Below are 25,805 nucleotides of genomic sequence, written 5' to 3' on the forward strand. Positions count from 1 at the left end.
AAACTGGGCAATTATGTGCAAGTCGGAAGAGTAAAGAACCTGAAGAAATGATGAGGTCTGGTATCACCGGTGAGTTGATGTGCAGGAACTCTAGTTATTAAGATGGAAAGAAAAACCATAAAATTTAAAGTTGGGTTGAACAGCCATGACTTCCCAGGTCCTCCGTCCCTCTCCTTCTTCTCAAACGCCCCCTCTCCCTCACCTCCCTTTCAAGTTGGTGACAATCCCTAGGGGAACCAACCATTTTAGTTTGCCTAGGGCAGTTTTGATTTTAGCACTGCAAGTCCTATTTCCTAGGAATGCCTCAGTCCTGGGAATTTAGGTTGGTTGGACACCTTAGCTCCCTACTTTTCACCTTGTGAGTGCCAACAGAAGACCTCTAATACCAAAATTAACCCTTACTAAAGGGTGAGCTTGAGAAACAATAATGGGAAGGGGAAGAAAGAACAGTAGGCAATGGGCCTCTGTAGTCTTTCCTTGGGTAGAGGAAGCCACAACCCAAGAGGTACTTTTCACTCTGAATTTGGTAGAAATATAGACCAGAAAGTGATCTCTGAAGTTTGTGATTCTCAGAATATACTTCCTTACAGAAACTTGAACCATCAGTGCAAGTGGTGTTTATAATTCCTTCTATATTGGATTCAGAAATTACTTGTTTTTGGGAAAGGAAGATTGTGTAAATACTATTTGATTTCTCTGTAGTCTTCTTCTTTTTTTTTTTTTTTTTAAGATTTTATTTATTTATTTGAGACAGAGAGCATGAGAGGGAGGAGGGTCAGAGGGAGAAGCAGACTCCCTGCCGAGCAGGGAGCCCGATGCGGGACTCGATCCCGGGACTCCAGGATCATGACCTGAGCCGAAGGCAGTCGCTTAACCAACTGAGCCACCCAGGCACCCTCTCTGTAGTCTTCTTGAGTTCAATAAGCCACGCTGTCATTTTTTAAATATGTTGAACTTAATAATATTCAGTTCCACTGACTCTGTATTTTTCATCAGTGACCGAACCATACGTCATTTCATGATTGCTTCGGCAGCACATTTACAAAAATTAGAACGATACAGAGAAGATTAGCCTGGCCCCTGCACAAGGATGGCACGCAAATCTGTGAAAACCATACATCATTTCACAATTTTCAAAGTACTTTTATCTTAGAAAAGCACCAGTTACACAGCCACCATCATTACAGCTAAAAATAATGCTGCCAAGGTTGTCTTTGTCCTTCTGTTCAGATGATGGTGAAGGTTGGTGATGTGTAGCAGCAATAGACCTTGACTCCAGGAATGAATTAAGATTGATAAATTCCATCTAGTCATGGCTATACAATTTCTCTTTGTAGACTGCTCATTGTTCCATCCTCCTTTGCTGCTAGGAGTGAAATGTTACCAGCAGGGACCAATGAGCCATAAAATGAAAGTCAGCTGGGAGTTTTCCAGGGAATGTTTGCTTTTCTAATGAAAGGGACAGACTTGAAAAAAAGCTTGCTGCCATCCCTTTCTCCTCATCTGGAATATGGATGTGATGCCTGGAACTAAGGCAGCCACATCAAGTCCATGAAGCAATATGCATGATGATGGGTAGCAATACGCCTATTAAGTCAGAGTGTGAAGGAGAACAGGAGCCTGAGCCCTTGCTGACATGGTCAGATCTTCCCTGAGACACTGTACCTCTGGACTTGTTTAATAAAAACAAATGTCCTTACCATTAGGTACCTCTTGATGCATGGCCCTTTACTTGCAACTAAAAATCAATTTCATGCTGAAGAGCAAGGTAAATAATGCATAGTGATGATACATGGCCATGGAAATGGGGATCTGTGTTGCCAGACTTGTCATGGCTTTTGGTGGATTTTTTCATTCCATAGCTCTTTATACTAAATAGGAAAGGAAAACACTCTTTTTGTTTCCCTCAGTGCTCAATGATTATTCAGTTTCAGTATAAACAAAATGTACTCTAATGTCTCTCACTGCAGTGGCTATTAAGGGATGAGACATGTAATTCTATATGATGCCATACTAAAATCCTTTTGTGCATCTTAGAAACAGAATGTCATCTGTGCTATATTGTTTTAGGGCAAAAGGAAATAGACTGAGGACCAGCAGAGCTTCCAGGGCAATGTTTTTGCTGGGAGGCTGGGTTAACCCACCACAAGAATGAGACAATTGCTTCTAGTGGGCTGGGAGTTATACCCACAAACCCACTGCCATCTATAGAACTAAGATTCAACCAATGCTCAAGTGGACAGTGAGCCCCACCCAAGGCAGTCCAAATAGCTTCCCTGTTGGTAGGAGGATAGATCTTACCTTGATCAAGGATGGGTAAAAAATGAATTCTGTGGGGAAATGCTATAGAACAAGATAAAGGGAACATCATCGCAAAGGCTCAAAGAAAGAACATGCCTCTGAAAATGATTTACTGCAGGAACCAGAAGATTTGGGGCAATGTATAGCATCCTTACTACACAGAAAAAAGGCAGAAAGGAAGAAAATAAAAAACCACAATAGAAACCCAAAGAAACAAATACGTTAAGAATGAACCATAAGATTTTTGAGCACCCTTAACCTCTGAGTACCTACTGTGGACCAGCACTGCCCTGGGGCTCAGTGATGGCTAAAGCATAGCCCTTGATCACCAGGGGCTCACGGTGTCATGATCCCTTTTCTTCACAGTAACTTATTCCAAATCGAATTGTAACAGTAAGCTATGATATCATGAGGTCGTATCACATTCACTCTATTTTGGAAAGAAATTAAATTACCATCTCCTAAGTAAGTAAATGAAGTAGGGAATGCACAGAGGGCTGGAAGCCACTGCATGTTTCATTGAGCTCTGGTTGTTTTATGCAAGACACTCTAAGAAAATGCATCATTCTTTGGAAGATCTCTTTCTCCTCGATTATACGGAAGTGACGGAAGATGCCCAGGAAGAGAGGTTGTGACAACAACACAAGCTACTTCCTCTGTCCAGCCAGCATGTAGCCCCTGGGTTGAGCCATAAGTCTCTGTGGACTCAGATGAATCTTCACCCCAGCATGGGGACCTGCCAGGGAGGCTCACTCATCGTTTCTAATATTGATAATGCTCAGTCCAATCCTGGCCACCTCCTACTTCCAGCCTTCCCCTGCCCTTCTCTGAAGACAGAAATTAAGCCCACACACTCAGAATGTCCCATCCTGTCCCCCTCACCTCCAAGGAAATATCAGTTCATAGAAGAAGGGTGTAGGGGCAAGTGGACAATCATTTCTCAACCTATTATTTAAGCTCTTCTGACAGGACCTTGCACCCCCTGAGCATACTGATGGGCCAAAGGATGGGGATGGGCCATAAGCTGGACCAGTTATAGAACACCGTCATGCTCTGGGCACAGCAACTGGGTAAGGGATGAACGTCTGATCCAGTGGGGCCAAGTGCAGTATATTTTTGGAATCCATGACCTAGGGACCACAGAGCACAGTGCTCATTTTCTCTCTGTGGTGGAGACTAGCAGCTCTGAACTCATTAAGATGGCATTTCCTGCCATGTGGAGGAAGCTGGCCTGCAGTAGAAGGAAGGATACCCTCATGCAGAGGTGTGGGATGCCAGATCCGTTTCTAGCTATTCCTGAGGTACACTCACATCTCGACCTTCCTACAGTCATACTAGTCTTCCAAACACATTTTCCCTGGACTCTAAGGGAGTTTAAAGTGGGTTTGGCATTTACAACCCAAAAAACCCTAACACTGATTGTTATACCCTTCGCGTGTTTTGGTTTTCCAAAAGAAATTTTTTTTCCTGATTATAAGAGTGATACTTATAAAAATTCAAATATTGGAAAATACAGTATATAAAATAAAAATTACCATAATTCCATCATCTAGACATAATCATTGTCTTTTAATATTCTTCCAGGCATTTCTTTCTTTTGAACTATAGATAGATAGTTTTACAGGAGTGTAATTTTATAACATACCATTTCACCTAAAAATATGTTTTGGATATTTTTATGGAACAATATTTCTAAAATCTACATTTTGAAAATGGTTGCATAGAATGTTATATTCAACTACTTTAATTAATGTACCCAGTCCCCTTTGGTGAACATTTAGGTTACTTCAAAAGTTCTGCTATTATAAAAAACACAGCAATGAACATATCTGTATGTACATTTTAGAGCCTTTGATAGATCTCTCACTTCTTAAGTTCTAATACTCTTATTTGTTTTGGCAACTTTTCCTGTGGCCTATCAATTTCATGTATGCCCTCTTGATTCATTCCTTATTTATTCATTCATACTGTCTACAAACATTTACTGAGAGTATGTTATGTATGCTGCTGTACTCGATTTTGGGAAAACAAATGTGGGTAAATTTGGTGTTTCATCCTTAAGGAGGAAGGAGAAACTAGCAACAATTAAAATCTGACTCTGTGCTAAGCACTGTACAGGTTGATTTCATTCATTCTTCATTTAAAAAACAAACACCAACCCTGTGCAGTGGTATTATCTTTTTTATATAAATGAAGAAACGAAGATCAGAGAGGTTGAGTAGTTTGTCCAAGATCACACAGTATGTAAGTGCACACCTATGTCCAGGTCTGACTTCTATCACACATAGTTTAGAGAGAGAGAGATGTGAAAACAAATGACAAAACCAAGCTGTAAGTAAAATCGGAACAAAAGGATGCATTTAGGTCCATCAACCACAATGATCAGCAGAGACAGACCTGAGACAAGTCTTTTACCTGTAGCAAGCAGCTTTTTAATAGTCTAGGTTAAAGGGTCAACACCGAACCTTAAATGACTTGCCTGACTCCACACTGCTCCAGGAGGCCCTTGGTCAGCCAGAATATTTGCCAGCTCGGAAGCTGGGGGAGAAAAGGAGGCCGTTTCTAAGCAGCTCCCTTTGGAGAGGCTAAAACTAGCAGTTGTAATGCAGGGCTCCTGGGAAGATCTGAATAGCAGACAGAGCCATTTGAAAGAAGAGCTCGGAAGAAAGGGACAAACTGTTGGGAGGTCTCCAGACTCAGGCTGGTGGGGGTGACACCCTGCATGGCCTCGCACCAGGAAGGGGTGGTGCCCCGGCATAAGCCAACTCTTGGTTGGGATAAGCACGCATTTCACTGGAGCCCGGGCATGGAGGAGCCTGGAAGTATCGCTTGCCGGACACAGGGCTGTAACTGCTTATTAAACTTGGGCTGTTTGTGACTTAGAGTCTGCTGAGGCCTTTAGACTTGTTTGGATGAGATCCCCAAAGCTGACCCCACGATGCCCAGCCAGGAACTACTTCCCCAAATTGACAAACCTCAGCTCTATCTTTCCCTAAGAGAAGACCCGAAGCGCAGAGCACATGCACACGGGGAGTTTGCTTGAGCTGCTATCTCCATCCCTCCTTCCCTTGTACATGTTCCAAGGGGGCTCCTTGTCCTGCAGCCTAACCCTCCCACCGGAGGCATCATGGCAGAGCGCAGTGACTTTTCAACCTATTTGTTTCTTTAAAAGATTTATTTATTTATTTATTTTGAGAGAGAGCAAGTGGGGGCAGAGGGAGAGAATCTCAGGCAGACTCCCCGCTGAGCATGGAGCCCAATGCGGGGCTCGATCTCAGGACCCTGCAATCACGACCTGAGCCAAAATCAAGAGTCCGGCACTTAACCGCCTGAACCACCCAGGCACCCCTTCAACCTGTTTTCAATCTGGAGTGGAACACCGATAGATAAAGCAAATGAAATTGGAGCTGCTCGCATCTCAGTGGGAGTCAAGAATGCCAGGATCTCCTTTCCCTCCCAGGATGTTCTGTTGGGTACACAGTTTTTTTTTGTTTTTTGCTTTTATGGATAATAAATATGTGATTTATTTTTGTTCTGTCCAATATCACAGTTTTAAAGCCACAGACATTGCTGGAAGAGTCCTGAATTTAAAGTTAGAGCACCCAGGTTCTAATCCAGGCTCTGCCACCTACAAAGAGTGTGGTTTTTGAGAACATTTAACCTCTCAGACTCCACGGTTTTTACCTGTGAAATGAAGAAAATAATTCCCGTTTCCTTCAGAGGTTGATGCACGCAGCAGGTGCAACCACGTGGGTAACAGCAGCTGTAAAAAGTCATATAGATGAGAAATGTTCCTTTGCCTGGCTTTTCCACATTTGCGTGGCCCCTGGACTTCTCCGCGTCTTTGGGCTAGGGGACAGAGCCACGCCATGTGGAAACCAAACAGCGTGATCTACTTACTTTTCCAGTTTCCAAAGAGAAATTGTCATTTTGAAGGTCCATTTCTTTGGTTTTTCTCCCCACCATGTTGCATTCTTGGATCAGCCCCTCTACTTGTCTCTGACAGACCCACCCCCCCACTGGGATACCCAAACCTGTGGCCCTTAGACACACAGTGTCTTCTCTAATCCTCACTCCATGCCTGCTAACTGATTTTGCCACTTTTTAGCAAGGAACACCAAGGCCATTTCCTCTATTTCTCTCAGCACACCCCAGGTTCGTACAAAATAAAAACCCCAAGTCTCTTCTTAGGGTTCTAGCAGAGAAACCATGATTTCTGGTGGTTCTCCTGTTGCTCAGGATTTGATGTTGGAGCTCTATATGCGGTAATGAGAACATATCCGCTCCAGGCCCTCTCGCCCAGCAAAGCCAGAGATCTTAGGGGACGATGGCTTCTCAGTGGGGTTCCTCAGAGGCGACCATGTCAATTCCTCAAAGTCATAGCTGACTTAAATACTGGGCTTGATTTGGAGCATGCTTCAGAAAATTATGTTCTCAGCGGCTCCTCAGCTGCCCACCCAGTTAGGACTTTCCCTCTGTTGCCAGACACTCAGGGACTAAGGTGACTCGAGTTGTTGTTCCGTGTTCCCAGATAGTCACCAGCTGTATACAGAAGGTATGTGGTGTGGGGGTTGTATTAAATTGGATAGACTTTGTTTCCTGTGTAGGAAGTCAGCCAGTGTTGCTGAGATTGGTACTCGTAGCTTCAGGCCCATGACAGCAATGGTCGCCTCCTGAGAGTGAGTCAGTTCTCCTCATGGGCCAGGAGATGGGTTTGGATAACCCATTACAGGCAGGATAGAAATTAAATTTCAAATGGGAACAATAATTCTGCCCCACGTCCCATAGACTAATAGAGCTTAATGGAACAGTTGCTTATGCAGAAGAGATTTCAGTCTTCCTTTTGTACCTGTTTTGACATTTCCTACGGGTTCGTAGCCCACTTGACTTTAAGTGGAGCCCCTGAGACTCTTTCTGGAAATTCACAGCCTGTCTTTGCATTTTCTTTTGAATAACCTAGTCCAGAGCAGAGGAAGAATAAATAGGGTGAAAGGGGATAGGCCACTGGCAGAGAATTCTAGGCCTGAGAGTCCTGGCAGCAAGATCTACTCTTCTTGCCAGGGGGCACTTGGGGCTCTCAGGGTTTGGCCTCTTCCCATCACTCAGATCTGTTCCTTGATGTTCCTCTGATATGTGGTAATCCCTTGGGGCCAGACTTCAGGACTTTGGCATTCCCCCAGAGCATGAGGCAGGAGAGACGTTTCTCTGCCTCCCCTGTGCACTCCCCTCCTGCAGCCCATCCCCGAGCCTCTCCTCAGTGCTGGCGGGACACCACACGGTGCTTGCGGCCACTACCCCTGTCAGTCCTCTTCAAGACAGAATCCTGTCCTGCAGCCTGCAGGCTGGACATACGCATGACCCCGCCTGGTGACATCAGCCCCGGTGCGCACCCTGAGCCCTGGGCTCACCAGCTTTCAAACTGAAGACTAGAGAATTCGTAGGTGAATGGGTGTGAACTGTTTTGTGCCTCCATCCAACATTTAACTCTGATGCCTGGCTATGTACCAGAAAGGGACCAGAGACTGTATGGGATAATTGAAATCTCATTTGGTTAATTGGTTTTAACTCCCTTCTCCACCAGACCTTTTACCAGAGCTATTAATTTCCCCATTTTTCTCCTTTTGTTTTCTTTGTCCAACCTCTGTTTAGCAGGCTAAGCCACCAGGACAAGAACCAAAGCCTGCCAGCCAGGGGAAGGGGAAACAGGGGCCTAGATCTCCTGCAGACTAGACCATGGGCGGCTGCACCAGTCCGACCCCATCTCACAGGGCAAGTCGGGTCTCACCAGCCCTCCCCCCTTACACCCCCAGACTCAGACCTCGGCCAGGCGCCACCCCTCCCCGGGCCCACTCCTAGGGCAGAGATGCAGGAAGAGCCACTTTGCTCCCAGGGTTGGAAAAGTGGGAGCTGACTGCTGCCAAGCAAACAAGGAGTCCCGAGTGAGAGTCTAGGATGTTCTCAGCCTCAGAACAGGCCAGCCAGCTCTGAGACATGCAAATCGCCACAGGTGCAGGATGTAAAACAGAAGCGGCCCCCGGTGAGACCGATGGGGCCACAGCCTACACACTTTGCCTCTGGCCCTAGCAGGCTAAAGTTAGGTTCTGGCTCCCACCAGATGCCACATTTAGCTAATCCCCACTACTGAGCTGGGGACCCGCCCAGGCTCTGGCTAATGCAGGGTCTGGCTGGTCCTTTCAAAGGAGTCCCAGACTGGGCTCCACGTCACCACTGTGTGGGGGTAAAGTCAGGGAAAACTCACAACTGCTCCCTGCCTTCCCCACAACCAAGTCTGAACATCGTAGATTTACGATCAGGCTAAAATGGACAGGTCAAGTCTTGCCTAACCCCCTTTTTTTTTTTTGAGATTTTATTTGGCACAGAGAGAGCAAGCACAAGCAGGGAGAGTGGCAGGCAGAGGGAGAAGCCGGTTCCTCCCTGAGCAGGGAGCCTGATGCGGGGCTCGATCCCAGGACCCTGGGATCATGACCTGAGCCGAAGGCAGACCCTTAATCGACTGAGCCACCCAGGGGCCCTTGCCTAATCCTCTTGTGCTACCAAGTCCGTCTCCCTCTTCGTCGCCCTCTCCCAGACCTAAAGCATCACTGGATCCCATGAAAGAGCCCCCAGCTTGCTACTGCTCAGGGACTTCACCTGACCCATCTCCACTGACCTGTCTCCTACAGCAGTACTCGCTGTGCTCAGCACCCTTCTGACCTCTGACCCCACGATGGACCTTCCTCTCTGCGGGCCTCATGCCCTCACAGCCAATGCCCAGCTTTTCTTGCCTTCAGTTTCCTCTCTTCCTTAGCCATGGTGCGCACGCCCAGCCCAGTGAGCCGCCCTGAGCCACGCAGGCCCCCAGGCATGCAGGACCCAGGCGCCTGGAGGAGGGGTGTCAACCAAAGAGCCCACAGGGCCAGGCGGTGTGCCAAGCGGAGAGGCCCTTGCCCTCAGTCTTGTCAGGGCCCCCAAGGCAGCTCCAGCCTCCTCTCAGCTGTGGGGCCTGTGCAGACCCCTAAAGTCCAGGCCAGGAAATAAGGGCCACATTTGTCATACCCCAGGGCACGTGTGTTGTGCTAATGGCATGTGCCCGCGGAGTCGTCTTAGAGGATTTTTTCCCTCCTTTTTCAAAAGGAGTGGGGGAAGGGAAGGGCGGCGGTTTTAGGCAGGATGTGGGGCATCCAGCAGCTGCCATGTATCACGAGTTGTTAAGGAGGGATGGAGACTTGCCCACAGCGCTCTCAGCGACCCCATGGTGTGGTGTCAGTGTGGTGGGGAGGTGGCCAGAGGGGCCAGAGATGACCCCCCGCCCCCACTGTACCTTGGGCAGCCTGCCCAGACCTGGTGAGGAGGAGCACATTCCCTTTGTCGGTCCTGGAGACGAAGGGCTGTTTTCTTGCCAGGAGGACGCTATACATTCTCATGCTTCCAAAGCCGAGAGGCTGGTTCTGACTGGAGTCTGAGCACCAGAATCACAGCTGAACGGGACGAGGGGCTGGAGAGGACAGCCGGCAGGGTTTGGGAAGCCCTTATCCACAGTCCCACGCGGCCTGCGGTCTCCGAGCCCACGGACCGCGTTGCCCACCCCTCAGAGCAGGCCAGAGCGCTGAGCACGCGGCGCCGTGTTCCAGGGCCGACAAGACATGCAAGGCTCTATTCGCAGGACTTAAACGTCTGATGGGGGACAGGAGACAGGACCGAGGAACATACAGCAGGACCTACGTGAACACGTATATGGTTACTTGGGGACAGAGAGTCAGGGGAGGGACGTTCCCCAACAGCCATGTGGGCACATCGTCACACAACTACATGGGCCTTTAGAGAACTTCGGAGATTGATCCAGATTTCTCAGATGTCTGAAACCACTCTGATCCGTTTGAAGCTCTCACTACCATTTCTGTTCAAATACTGTTTTTCCAGGGGCTTCCTCTGGGACTCACTGGAGAGCGCGTTCCCTCCAGAGACCAGCTATGAACATCAGGCCAAGTCACTCTAGGTAGGTGGCAGACCAGGACCTGATAGAGGACGACCTGGAATAAGGTTGACTCGAAACGTAGCCAAATGCCGGACCCCTCTAACCCCCCCTTCTTAAATCAAGCCAGTCATGCAACCGACCTCATGCCTGAGGGGTGGTTTTTGCTTGCTTGCCTGCTTCTGCCGTGTGCAAGGGAATAGTGCTGCCAAAGATAAGGTGCAGGAGAACAGTACGCCTTACTCGGGCCAACTGGGAAAAGACACCGAAGACTTGCCTCTTACAGCAGTTAGAGCTGTAGAGAGCAGGATCAGGGCTTCTCAACCTGGGCACTGCTGGTGCTGGCCCGGATAATTCTTTCTTCGGGGGGCTGACCTGTGCTCTGGAGGATGTTTAACAGCATCCCTGGCCCTCGCCTGGCTGGCCCCCACCTCCAGCTGTGACCACCGCCAAGTGTCTCTGGACACTTTGAAATGTCCCCTGGAGGCAAAATCGCCTACAGTAGTCACTGCTACTTATGAAAGGGGTTGGAGCGCAGGCAGCCTGACACGTGCTCGGGAAAGGGCTTGATTTCCAAAATGGAAACGGAATCACGGGACGGTCAGCGGCGGTCATGGGGTTCAGCGAGGCTTAAGTGTGAATGATGGGTGGTGCCTTCTCAAGAAAAAACTTTCTGAGGATTTCCAGTGTTAATGTAAATTACTTTTATAAGACTGTTAGCTAAATGTGTATAAACATGAAACTGGGCATACATCCCATAGGCTTGTAATTTCTACAATTTACTAAATCAAGACAAATTCATGGTTTTGACAAACCAAATATGAAACCAATACAAGTTAACCCATTAATTTTGAGACTGATGGCATGATTTCGTGGAGGAAACTGCCCCTTGCTTTGTTATTCAGGTGCCTAGACCCTTCTTTGGGTCAGGCATTGTCCCACGACTCAAATCTCCCAAGACATGGTCCCTTCCAACAGTGAAAACTTTGGTTGTGAGCCTTTCCTGAGGTCACTAGGCAAAGGCAGACTTTACTCATTAAGGTCACCTGTTTTATTCTTACCGGCTCAAGACAAAATAGCACATCTGGCCCCAACGTGGTCATAAACCGAGAATGATGCGGGCACCGTAAACTCTAAGGTGGACATACAGAGGACCCAGATGATGCTTTTCTTTTTCAGATGCTCGTCAAAATGAAAAGAATTTCTTACAAAAAACATTTTTTAAGTTCCCACAGAGAACTCCCAAGAATATACTAGGAGACTCTCAGAGGAGTTCTAATTGGGTCTGATCCTCTTTACAGATGAGGAATGAGGCCCCGAGAATTGCCCAGGCAAACAGCTGCTGAGGGTCAGGGCGGGTTGGAAGGGAGCCTCTGCACTGGGGGCCGGTGCTCCCCCCTCTCCTCCCGCCTGTCTTCCCAGCAGGCATGACAGAATTCTCATGTGGAACTCTGTAGAAGATTTGGCTTATTGTTTTAAATGTTCATTCTACTGAATACTTGGTTTTTTTAAGGGTGTGAAATTGAACTCGGGAGTTTGTTTTCAAAAATCTTGATCTGTCAACATTGAATAGTATGGTTAGAAAGCATTTTGCATGCACATGTGGGTGTGGACTATAACCTACATACATAAAAGTACATTAAACATCAATATCCGGTTTAGTAAATAAGGATAAAGTGAAACCCCACGGAACCACAGCCAGGTGAAAAAAGAGAACGCTTCTAGTGTGCGGTATTCTTGGTCACCATCCTTCCCTTCCTCGAAAAGAGACCATTATCTTGACTTTTGTTACAATGGTTTCCCTAAACAATTGAGTTTAGTTTTGCTGTTTATGAGCCTTCTATCAGCGAACCCTCACTCTGTGTATTTGTGTTCTTGATGTTTGTGAAATTCATCCCCACTGTTGCAAGTGGCCCTAGCTCTTATCCTTCCTATGCTGGGTGGACATCTGGGTGTTTCCAGTTTGGGACTATTAGGAACAATGTCTCTATAAACATTTTTGTAAATATCCTGCTGCATAGGGCATCATTTTCCCATAGTGGCATTTCTTCAGCTGTGAAGGAGGTGTGTGCATCTTCAACCTCAGCTGATGATGGTAGCTACTTTCCAACATCGTTGCTTCAATGCCGACTCCCCCCACCAGTCCCTCTCAATGTTCTCCATTCTCATTAGCACTGGCTATTTGCAAACTTGAAAATTTTAACTGGTCAGGTGGGCGTGTAGGGATATCGCATGGGTTTAATTGACATTGCCTTGATTGCTAATGAAACGAAGTGCCTTCTGCCACACTTGTTGGCCACATAAATTTCCTCTTATGTTATTGTGTGCCTCTTCTTTTGCTACCTTTCTATTGCCAAACTTCAATTTAATTTTTTAAAAAGATTTTATTTATTTATTCAAGCAAAAGAGAGAAAGAGCAAGAGAGAGAGCGAGTGAGGGGAGGGGCAGCGGGAGAAGAACACCCCCCCCCCCCCCCCCCCCCCCGCTGAGCAGGGAGCCAGACGTGGGGCTTGAGCCGGGGACCCTGGGATCATGACCTGAGCTAAAGGCAGCTGCTTAACGACTGAGTCACCCGGTTGCCCCAAATTTAAGTGTTTTTTTTTTTTTTAAAGATTTTATTTATTTATTTGAGAGAGAGAGGGAAACAGCATGAGAGTGGAGAGGGTCAGAGGGAGAAGCAGGCTCCCCGCTGAGCTGGGAGCCTGAAATGGAACTCGATCCCAGGACTCCAGGATCATGACCTGAGCCGAAGGCAGTCGCTTAACCAACTGAGCCACCCAGGTGCCCTTAAGTTTTCTTTTTAAACAAATTTTACCTTGATCAAAATTACATTTGACAGAAAAGTGTACCCATCTTCCAAGGTTACTCTGCTCACCTGAGAGCTGTATATAGTTACAGGCAAACTGTCTACGATCTGCAAGCTTAAAAGTCATTGTTTTTAAACTCCATATCATTGAAAAGCTAACAACAGGGGTGCACAGAAAAATAGCCATCCAAATCTTTTTTTCTTGTCTCTATTTTCCAAATCTAACATCCTCTTATTGAATTTTGCCCTCTTTTGATTCCTTATATTTTCACAGAGAACAAACATTCCCTGATATATCACAATCCTTTGATAAAATCACCAAGTGTAGACAAGGTCATCATTCTATTCTGTATTTCTCAGCACTGTGTGTCGAATGCATTGTTATGAGTTAGCTAAATATCAATAATAAAGTGGTGCCTCTATTCTATTTACAACCTTTGAAGCGGAGATCATATCAAGTAAAATATGTATATGGCTATAATAGCCATACATATCTAATAAAAAAAAATAAGCAGCTCATCCAAGCCTGAGCTCTAGCTTTTGCTCACCTTATCTTCTTTAGACATTTGGGTATGAGCTCACTGGCAAAGACTGAAGCTCATACAATCTACCATTAAATAAATTATTCAGTGATCTGTGATGTCCTTGTAACATGAGAATCCCATATTAAAAAAAGAAATAGCTACACTGCTTACGGAAGCATGCGCCTACTATTTATAGTCTTCATAGAAGTTGCTTTGCTAGCAAACCCAATTAGGACTCCCTGGTAATTTACAGAATTGATGTTTGTTGCAGAGTTTTTACACGAAGCTATTCATTACATGCATATGTGTGGGTGGGTGATACACACATACACACCCAGAGGACCACAGAGAAAGCCCAGGCAGGTGTGGGTTATTTGTTAGAGCTGTCTCATTTTCCCCTGAATATGCTGGACACTCAAATAGGGACAAAGCAACTACCGGTCACCCACAGATTCAATGAAATGTATTCCTGACAGTATCCAGGCAACTGGGTCTCTACTTTTTTCAAAGTAAACACTTTACTCTTCTGCTAAAAATGCCAGATTTCTCTCCCGAACAAATAGGAGCCTGGAACATGGAGCCTCCCCTCTTACCTCTTTCTTCCCCTGAGGTGTAAGTATGACGGCCTGAAAGCTGGGATGGACGTGGGTTGCACAGAGCTGAGGAATTAAGAAGGCAGCTGCAGTGGATTCTCATTTTGGAAGGGCTGGAAGAGAAATAGCCAGGTGTCTATTTTTCATAGCTTAATATTTTGATTAGAAAAATACTTTATAGGGGCGCCGGGGTGGCACAGTTGGTTAAGCCTTCCACTCTTGGTTTTGCTCAGGTCGTGATCTCAGGGTTGTAAGATCGAACCCTGTGCCAGGCTACCGCTCAGTGCAGAGTCTGCTTAGGACACTTTCTCCCTCTCTCTCTGCCCTGCCACCCCACTCGCTTGCATGCTCTCTATCTCTCAAATAAATAAAATCTTTAAAAAAAGAAAAAGTATTTTATAAATACAGAAACATAATTGTTATGTGGACAGAGCAATTCCCTTTATAATAGACCCATGAGGGGGGCGCCTGGGTGCCTCAGTTGGTTAAGTGCCTGCCTTCGGCTCAGGTCATGATCTCCAGATGCTGGGATGGAGTCCTGGGTAGGGCTCCATGCTCAGCCGGGAGTCTGCTTCTCCCTCTCCCTCTCCCTCTGCCCTCCCTGCCTCCCACCCTGCTCATGCTTTCTCCCTCTCTCTCTCTTCTCTCAAATAAATGAATAAAATATTTAAAAAAATAGGTCCATGAGGGCCATAATAGTCATTTAACTACATTATTCATGTATATATGTCCTGTTAACTTTTAAGTTGACAATTACCAAAAAGGTTTCAATATTGTGCATCAAGTCATATCTCAAAAGCAGGCACTGATAGAATTCTCGGCCTATTGAAAAAAAGTGTGACCAAATGAATGAAATGAAATTATGAGAAATACTATCTGCAATTTTTCAACACTTCACACTTGCAGTAGTAAATAACTTCTGAAAAATAAAAATATGAAAGCTGTGCAAATAATCATTAACAATTAAAAGTTAAAATGTTAAAATAGACTTATAAAAAATTAAATTACCACAATGAGATTTCACTGTGCACCTATTAGAATGGCTAAAATTAAAAAATATATACAGTGATAATATCAATTGCTGGCAAGGATGCAGAGAAACTCGATCACTCATGCATTGCTGGTGGGTACAACCACTCTGGAGAACATTTGGTAGTTTCATATAAATCTAAAAAGCAATTACCACATGACCTAGCAACTGCACTCCTGGGCACTTATCCCAGAGAAATAAAAACATAGGTTTTATGTTCATATGAAGGCCTCTGTATGGATGTTCATAGCAGCTTTATTTAGAATAGCCCCAAACTGGAAACAACCCGGATATCCTGAATAACCCAGACATCCAGTGGGTAAACGGTTAAATCAAGTGTGGTACATCTATACCCTGGAATACTACTCAGGCACAAAGGAACCAACTACCAATATGTACATAAAACCTTGGATGGATCCCAAGGGAATTAGGCTGAGTGAAAAAAGCCAATCCCAAAGGGTTACATATGTTATGAGTTCATTTATAAAACATTCTTGAAAACAACAGAATTATAGCAATGAGGAACAGATTAGCAGTTAGGCTGGGGAGTTGAGGCGGCGGGGGGAGGGATGTGGGTGGGGTTATACAAAAGTAACATAAGAGATGGTGATTGATACACAAACCTCCATGCATCATAAAATAGCATAGAACTAAATAAATGTGCATACACAAATGCATAAATGTAAGACGGGGGGTGTCTGAATAAGATCTGGGGATTGTACCAATGTCAATATCCTGGTTGACATTTGTACTATGGTTTTGCAAGATGTTATCACTGGGGGGAAACCAGGTAAAGAACACATGGAATCTCCCTGTATTATTTCTCACTGCTGCATGTGAATCTCTAACTATCTCCAAATAAAGTGTTTAGACATCTGTTAACCTTGTACAGAGAAAGAATCCAGGTATGAAGCTAAGGGAAGACCAGTGTGGGGGGGGGGGACGCCTGGGTGGCTCAGTCATTAAGTGTCTGTCTTTGGCTCACGTCATGATCCCAGGGTCCTGGGATTGAGCCCTGCGTCGAGCTCCCTGCTCGGTGGGAAGCGTGCTTCTCCTTCTCCCGCTCCCCCTGCTGTGTTCCCTCTCTCGCTGTCAAAAAATAAATAAAATCTTTAAAAAAAATAAAATAAAGGAAGACCAGCAGAGAAGTCTGGGGAAGCCGAGAAAAAGTTCGAAGTGGAGGACAAAGGCAGAGGCTGGAGCTATTCCTGCAAGTAAGAGTGTGTGTGTGTGTGTGTGTGTCTGTGTCTTCACATGCATGCGTGTGAAGGTAAGGTCTGAGCAGACGTTATTTTCGGGGTGCCAGGGCAGGGTGTGAGGGGAGCTCTTAGCAGGGGATCTGCTGTGTGCTAGTGAGGAGGCTTCCAGAAGCAGAGGTGGGGACAGGTGGCAGCTTCCTATGGGGCTCAAGGTCCAACCATGAGTTTTTTAACTTCAGTAACCCAAACATACACCATTAGATAAACTTAGAATTACTCCTGTTGCTGGAACCAAATCCTTCCCCCCGCCCGCCACTGCCCCTTTCATGGTGATGGATTCAAACCACAGGGAACAGTGGATTATCTTCGGGTGGCTGTGAATGGGGCTGTATTAGTCACCACAGCTTCAATTGTGCTTCTGTTTGGTTATCCAACGGCAATTCCATTGATACCCCTTCAGTGGGTGCACCCTCTGTGAGCACTGTGAAAAGGCACGCTGGTGGAATTGAAAACCTGTTCTGAATTTGTAATTACAATATGACAGGTCTCAATGAACTCAGCTTTAGGATAATCCAAGGTGAAGAAAGAAAAGAAATGGGTGAGTCAAGGTGGGCACTGGGGTTTGTCTGTTGCCTTAGACCTTGGGTGGACGCAATGGAATCGTAGGAGCTGGGTTTAATTTGGGCCTCACCCCATCTGGAGCTGGATGTGACTGGGATGGACTAATACAAACTACTGACCAGTTGGAGGGGAGCTAGGAGTCCAGGAGATTGGTGGCCAGCAAAATGTATTTATGGTTCTGTTCAAAATCACAACATTCAATCCTGATTTCTTCATCACCATTCCCAGCCTCAACCTGACTAGTCCCTTAATCTCACTTCCGAAAGCAAACAAGTTCTGCAGCGTTTGTTTCTCAATGGCTCCATTTCTGATGATCTATTATCTTGCTTCATTTGCAGCCTTTAAGGTGCTCCTTGTCCTCTGTTTAAAGGACGCTCAATGCACTTCATGTCGCATCTTAATGGGCCTCTACCAGGCATTTTCAGCTTGAACAGTGAGGTCTGTTTTTTGTCACTCCTCTTGGTGGCCCAACAGAGTCAGATGGTTTGGGGCAAATAATGGAAAAAGGATGATTACTGGGGCCGGACAGATCCGTCCTTGCCAACTATGTTGACCTCATCAAGCTATTCAACGTCCCTGAATCTGTACGGCTAAAGGTACAGGTTTCAGAAGTAGGATGCGTGGTTGGAGTCCTGACACCACTCCATCCTGCCTGGGGATCCTTGAGTCCATGACTGAGCTTCTCGAAACCTCAGTTTCTTCACCTGTTAAATGCATGTGGCAGAGACAGCTAGTTCCCCACCTTCCTGAGTAATAAACCCTTGGTTTTTAGATGGACACATGGCTTCCTAAATAAAGATCATATTTTTCAAATTCCCATGTAGCTAGGTGTGGCTATGTGACTGAGTTCTGAAATATAATGTGCAACTCCTGAAAAGTGTCTTTAAAGGAAGGGAGTGTGTGCTTTTTCAGCTCTTCCTTCATCTTGTTTCTTGGAATGCAGATATGACAGCTGGAGCTCAAGCAGTTATCTTAGACCATGAGGATGAGGGCCACACTCTAGGGATGGCAGAGTTGAAAGCTAGGAAAAAAAGCTGCTGTCCGTAAACATTTTAAACTTTTGAACTTACTTTAAAATTTTTATTTTTTAAAAGATTTTATTTACTTATTTTTCAGAGAGAGAGAGGGAGAGCACAAGCAGGGGGAGCAGCAGGCAGAGGGAGACGCAGGCTCCCCGCCACCAACTGAGCACCCAGGCTTCCCTTTACTTTTAAATTTTAATGTGAGAAAACAAAACTTATATATTTCGGTCACTGTTACTTCAAGGTTTTTGTCACGTGTAGATGAACCTAATCCTAATGATATAATAAGGATCATAATAGTTAACAAGTGACATGAGGGAAAAAAGTGGAGTAAGGACTGCTAAAAACTCTTTCCTTTATAAAAGCAATGAGAGGGCCACCTGGGTGGCTCCGTTGGTTAAGCGTCTACCTGCAGCTCAGTCATGAACCTGGAATCCTGGGATCGAGTCCTGCATCAGGCTCCTTGCTCAGCAGGGAGCCTGCTTCTCCTTCTGCTTGCCACTCCCCCTGCTTGTGCTCGCTCTCTCTCTAAAAAATAAATAAAACCTTTAAAAAGATAAAATAAAAGCAATGAGAAAACTTACAAAAATGGTCAAAATCAACTTTTTCAAAACTCTAGAAATTAACAAAAGAATTTTTTGGTTAGCCTATTTATCTGATCCATAGATTTTTTTTTTTTTTAAACCCACTGAATTTCAGCAAGAACAGCAAACTTTGTGGCATTTTAACACATCCTCTTCCAGCTCCATGGTGGCTTTGGAAACCAATAGCTTCCAGTTGTGGTGAACACTGCAAACCTGCCAGTCACCGGAGGGGACAAAACAGGGTTGCAACACCTCAAAACCTCATTCCCTGAGATCTGTCATTACTTGATCTGTCTGGTGATTTCTTGAAAGACCCCACTGACAAAACTATCTTTACTTGACCTATCTTGGAGCTCACCCAGTGTGAAAAGCCTTTTACCCTGGTATGTTGGTTGACAACAACTAGAGGCGATTATGTAATTTTACAGCGGCCTGACGTGGTAGATAACAGTTGAGGTAAACAGTAGGCTAACCAAAAACTTAAAAAAAAAAAAAATCTGTAGAATGAAATGTTTATAGGGCTTTTGGAAAACTCCAGCACATTTCTTGGAACCTATAAGATCATATGCATACGTAGGGTTGTGTGAATATGTTTAGGAAAGATCTGAAAAGGCCATAAGTCCTCACCTCTGGCTAACCTTGAGGCTCAGAAAAAGCTGGAACTAAAGGCTGAGGGAGGGTTGTCAACTGCCTGGCTTATGTTGAAGGAATGCTCCAACACTCACACAGAATCTTTGGTAAAGACTGAGAGACTTATTGGTTCTGGGCATTTAAAAACAAAACAAAACAAAACTCTGTCAATCATGAACTGACCACTAGGCTAACTAAGTAGAGAGTTTGGTGGCCACACATAACAAAACATGCTTAGTCCAGAAAAGCCAATAAACAAACAAACAGCAACAGCAAAACACATCCTCTGGAGGATGGAAAATCTGATTTTCAGGATTGCCACATTATTTACAATGTCTAGTTTTCAACAAAAGATTTCCAGACAAATAAATAAACAAGAAAGTATGGCCCATACACAGGGAAAAAGCAATCAATAAAAACTGTTCCCCAAAAAGCCCAGAAATTGGACTACTAAGACTTTAAAGCATCTCTTCAAATATATTCAAAGAACTAAAAGAAACCACATCTAAAGAACTAAAGAAAAGTACAATATTTTTTTAAAAAGATTTATTCACTTATTTATTTTAGAGAGAGAGTGAGATCGAGCAAGCACAAGTTGGGGGGGGAGGAGCAGTTAAGCAGACTCTGCACTGAGTGCAGAGCGCAACGCAGGGTTTGATCTCATGACCCTAAGATCATGACCTGAGCTGAAACCAAGAGTCGGGTGCTTAACTGACTGCACCACCCAGGTGCCCTGAAAAGTATAAGAATTATATTTTACCAGCTACAGAATATTAATAAAAATAAAATAAAAAAGCAAATAAAAATTCTGGGTTTGAAATAAAAAGTACAGTAGGGGATCTCTACAGAAAATGTGAGTAGGCAGAAGAAAATATTAGTTAACTTGAAGATAGGTCAACTAAAATTATCCAGTCTCAGGAACAGAAAGAAAAAAGAATGAGAAAAATAAACAGAAATGTAGAGACTTGTGTGAGACACCATCAAGTGTACAACATATGCATAATTGGAGTACCAGAAGAAAAAGAGAGAAAGGGCAAAAGAATATTTGAAAAAATAATAGCTGAAAACTTCCCAAATATGATGAAAAACATTAACCTATATATCCAAGAAGCTCAACAAACTTCAAGTACCTTAACCATGTCAAAAATCAAACTGTCAAAGAAGTAACAAGTGTTGGCGAGGATGTGGAGAAAAGAAACCCTCATGCACTGTTGGTAGGAATGTAAAATTGGTGCAGTCACTATGGAAAACAAAATGGAGGTGCCTCAAAAAATTAAAAATAGAAATACCATATAATCCAGCAACTCCACTCCTGGGTATTTTTCTGAAGAAAACAAAAACACTAATTTGAAAAGGTATACACACCCCCATGTTCACTGCAGCATTATTTACAACAGCTAAGATACGTAAACAACCTAAGTGTCCATCAGTGGATCAATGGATAAAGAAGATGTGATACACACACACACACACACACACACACACACCCTGTAATACTAATCAGCAATAAGAGAATGAAACTCTGCCATTTGCAACAACATGGATAGACCTTGAGAGCATTATGCTAAGTGAAATAAGTCAGACAGAGAAAGACAAATTCTGTATGATCTCACTGATATGTGGAATCTAAAAAACAAAACAAATAAAAGGAAAATAAGCTCACAGTTATAGAGAACAGACTGGTGGTTGCGGCGATGGTGGGCATGGGGCTGGTACACTGGGTGAAGGTGGTCAAAAGGTATAAACTTCCAGCTATAAAATATATAAGTCATGGTGATATAATGTATACTATGGTGACAATAGTTAATAATACTGTCATGCATATTTGAAAGTTGCTAAAAGTAAATTTTTAATGTCCTCATTACAAGAAAAAAATTTGTAACTATGTCTGATGACAGATGTTAACTAGACTAACTGCAATGATTTCGCAATGTCTACAAATATCAAATCATTAGGTTGTATACCTGAAACTAATATGTTATATGTCAATTATACCCCAATAAAAAATAATAATAATGTGACATGATTGGGAACAACATTACCACCCTTTGAGCCTGAGTTTCCAAAAAGAAAAAAAAATAGTAGTATTAAGTGAGACCCTGTTATTGGGGTTTACATATATTTGCCTATTTAATCCTTATAGTAAATCTTCTATTTATGCATTAGTTACTCTCAAAAAACCAGAAATAACAAAATTAAATCAGATTACCAGATCATTAAAATAGTAAAGGTTATATTAGTAAGAGTTTATTGTGCATATAAAAACAGTTTACAAACTGGGAGCTCTCAAACCAATGGTAGAATTAGGCTCAGAGGATTATTATATTTTAGAACAGCTTATACAGTGAAAACACAGAGGCTGTTTATTTTTTTTTTATTTTTTTTATTTTTATTTTTATTTTTTTAAAAGATTTTATTTTTTATAATAGTTGGTTATAGCACTAGAGTTTTCCTACGGATAGGAGATTGGTTAAAAGTGGTTAACTTATGCCAATTTGGGGGAACAGCTTAAGTTTCATTCATGATTTTCAGAGGCATAAAAACCAAACCAAACCAAATTATCAAAAGCCATAAGCAAAGTGAAAATCTTAAAATAGCAAGAGAGAAGCAACTCATCACATACAAAGGATCCTCAATAAGATTAACACTTAAACAGTCCAATTAAAAGGCAGATATTGGCAGAATGGATAAAAATAAACAAACCTGATACAGCTATATGCTTTCTATAAGAGATACACTTTTTTTTTTAAGATTTATTTACTTATTTATTTGACAGAGAGAGAGAGACAGCGAGAGAGGGAACACAAGCAGGGGGAGACGGAGAAGCAGGCCTCCCACCTAGCAGGGAGCCCGATGCGGGGCTTGATCCCAGGACCCTGGGATCATGACCAGAGCCGAAGGCAGACGCTCAACAACTGAGCCACCCAAGCGCCCCAAGAGATACACTTTAAATCCAAAGACACAACTAGTTGGAAGTAAATCAATGGAAAGAAATACACCATTGTATTTCTTAAACAGAAACCAAAGGGGAGCTGGTGTAACTACACTAATATCAGACAAAATATTATAGTAATTAATTTTACTGTATTATTATACCAGCAAATGACAAAAATTGTTGCTAGAGAAAAAGAAATTCTATGATAAAAGGTAAAGATAAAGGGCGCCTAGGTGGCTCAGTCGTTAAGCGTCTGCCTTCAGCTCAGGTCATGATCCCAGGGTCCTGGGATCGAGCTCGGCATCGGGCTCCCTGCTTGGCGGGAAGCCTGCTTCTCCCTCTCCCTCTCCCGCTCCCCCTGCTTCTGTTCCCTCTCTCACTGTGTCTCTCTCTGTCAAATAAATAAGTAAAATCTTAAAAAAAAAAAAAAAGGTAAAGATAAAACAATTACAAATATCTCTGTACTTATTAACAGACTCTCAAAATACAAGCCAAATAACAGAATTGAAAGAAATAGATAATTCAGAAAAATTCAATGCCTCACTTTCAATAATGGATATAAAAACTAGACAGAAGATCGACAAAGAAACCAAAGACTTGAATAACGCCATAACCCAGCTAGACATAACATATCTATAGACTACTTCACCCAACAAAAACAAAATGCATATTCTTCAAATGCCCATGGATCTTTCTCCAGGATAGGCCATATGTTTCATCATAAAACAGGTCTCAATAACTTTTAAGGGATTAAAATCATAGAAAGTACATTATTCAACCACAGGGGAATGAAATTAGAAACCAGTAACAGAAGGGGACTTGGGAAATTTACAAATATATTAGAAATTACAAAACACATTCCTAAATAACCAATGGGTAAAAAAAAAAAACAAAAAACAAAAACACAAGGGACATTAGAATAAAAACTGATGTAAATGAAAATAATACCACATACCAAATCTTGTGGATGCAACAGAAACAGTGCTGAGAAGCTGTGAATGCCTATACTAAAAGAGAAGAAAGATCTCAAATCAATTTCTACCTTAAGATTAAAGTTGGAAAAGAAGAGCAAACTAAATCCAAAGCAAACAGAAGCAAGCAGTATGAGAGTGAAAATAAATGAAGTAAAGAGGAAAAATAGTAATAATCAAGAAAACTATAAGTTGGATCTTTGGAAAAAAGAAAAAAAAATTAAACTTTTAGCTCAATGACCAAAAAAAAAAGAGAAAGCTCAAATGATTAAAATCAGGGATGACAGAGTGACTACACTGACCTCGCAGGATTAAAAAGAGAATAAGAGAGTATAAAAGAGAAAGAGTATGAGAGAATACTATGAACAATTGTATTTCAATAAATTAGAGCACCTAGATAAAATGGACAAATTCCTAGAAAGACACAAACTGCCAAAACTGACTCAAGATGAAATAGAAAATCTGACTAGACCTAAGACAAGAGACTCAATTACTAATAAAAATTTTCCCCCAATAACAAGCCCTGAACCAGATGGCTTCACTGGTGAGTCCCACTAAAAGTTTATGAAGGATTATGTTAATTCTTCTATAAACTCTTTTAAAAAAAACACAAGAGGAGGGAATACTTCCTAACTCATTCTAAGAGGATTTTGATTGCAAGAACTAGACAAAGACATTATAAGAAAACATTCTCAACAAAACACCAGCAAACTGAATCCAGCAACACAGAAAAAAGATATTGAAGGGGTGCCTGGGTGGCTCAGTCAGTTCTGTCTGCCTTTGGCTCAGGTCATGATCCTAGGGTCCTGGGATCGAGCCCCACATCTGGCTCCCTGCTCAGCGGGGAGCCTGCTCCTCTCTCTCCTGCTTCCCCTGCTTGTGCTTACTCTCTCTGTCAAATAAATAAAATCTTAATTTAAAAAAAGATATTAAAGTATATTATACACTTTAGTGATATTATAAATGCATAAGGCCAGCACATACTAAGTACTCCATAAATGTTAATTTCTTTCCTATTTTCCCGTGATGAATGTGACAGAAATTGCTGTTTACCAATCTGGTTTCCCTCTTCTCTGTACAGTTAATCCTCATTATTTGTTGGTTCTATATTTGAAAATTTGCCTATTTGCTAAAATTTATCTGTAAACTCCAAATCAATATTCACACTGCTTTCCTGGTCACTCATGGACACGTGCAGAGTGAGGAAAAATTTGATTTGCCTGACACACACACTTCCAGCTGGGGTAAAACAAGGGTGGTGTTTGCCTTCTTGTTTCAGCTCTTATACAATAAACATGTCCTTTTGTGTGCCTAGTTAGACATTTTTTTCACATTTTTGTACTTTTTATTGATTTCATGTTTCAGTGGCCCCCACATGTAATGCTGAAGTGTCGTCTGGCATTCCTAAGCACAAGAAGGCTGTGATGTGTTTTCCGGAGAAAATATGTCTTAGATAAGCTTCATTTAGGCATGAATTACAGGGCTATTGGCCATGAGTTCAGTGCTAAGGAGTCAACAGTACATATTAAACAAGGTGTTGTTAAATAGGGACACACATAAAACAAGGTTATGTATTGATCAGTTGATGAAAATGCTGTATCCAGAGACTCATAGGAGCCTAACCCTGTATTTCCCCCCAGGAGCAATGGCTCCGTATTCTCTCAGTGTTTGCAATGCCTTTATAGAACATAACTGCCACAAATAACACGAACAGACTGTACATGTACCCTGCTGTAATAGATGAAAACACATGGCTACAATATCAACAACTCCTTCCATCAAGAGACTATTTCCCTACACTTTGAATCTGGGCTGACTGTGTACCTGACCTGGACCAACAGAATGGGGCAGAGGTGTTGTGTAGGTTCTAGAGCTTGGGCTTAAGAGATCTTATAGCTCTGGGCTCTGTCCTCTTGGAACACCGTCCTGAGACTGTCATGGAAGAAAGCCAGCTGAGCCTACTGCACGATGAGAAGCCACATGGCGAAGAACTGAGGCACCCCAGCCAACAGCCAGCACCAACCGCCGGACACGTGAATCTGGGACGTTTCAGCCCAGCTGACCCTCCAGCCAAAAACAGATGTGCAAGTAAACCCAGGCAAAACCAGCAAAGGAGTTGCCTAGCCTACTCACAGAATCACGAGAAATAATAAACTATGTTGTTAAACATGTAAGTTTGGGGTGGTTTGTTTTACGGGAACCAGTAATGGATATATATACCTGTCTGCTTGGAGTTCAGTGTGGCCATGGGACTTGTTTTTACAAATGAAATGGGACACGTGTCACTTCCAGGTAGAAGCACTGATTTGCTCTTCTTTGCTCTTTCCCTGTCCTGGTAATCGGGGAAGTGTGCATTGACAAGGCAGAGCAGTAAGACTGACTGGAATGCTGAGTCACCATGTGAGGACAGTTGCCCTGGGTCACTGCCCATGCCTGCAGCAGATATGGTGTGAGCTATAAACTTCAGTTGCATAAATCCCAAGATTTGGGGGTCCTTGTGCCACTATACCATCTCTAGCCGAACTGGTTAATACAGTTGGCATAGCAAGACTACAGATTTAAACAGTTATGTTCTATGCAAGATATTTTCCCCACCTGCTCAAGAATCTCTAGACCC

At 43.4% G+C, this 25,805-nt stretch overlaps 1 non-coding gene across 1 annotated transcript; it reads left to right on the top strand.

Moving 5' to 3' along the window:
* The first annotated feature begins 1,022 nt into the window (after positions 1-1,022).
* LOC118014654 lies at positions 1,023-1,125 on the top strand. The gene has a single exon (XR_004680345.1). It is a non-coding gene; the product is annotated as a U6 spliceosomal RNA (small nuclear RNA).
* Positions 1,126-25,805: the final 24,680 nt, after the last annotated feature.

Source organism: Mirounga leonina, unplaced genomic scaffold (assembly GCF_011800145.1).
Source record: "Mirounga leonina isolate KUSES-001 unplaced genomic scaffold, KU_Mleo_1.0 Mir_154, whole genome shotgun sequence".
In the NCBI taxonomy this organism is placed as follows: Eukaryota; Metazoa; Chordata; class Mammalia; order Carnivora; family Phocidae; genus Mirounga; species Mirounga leonina.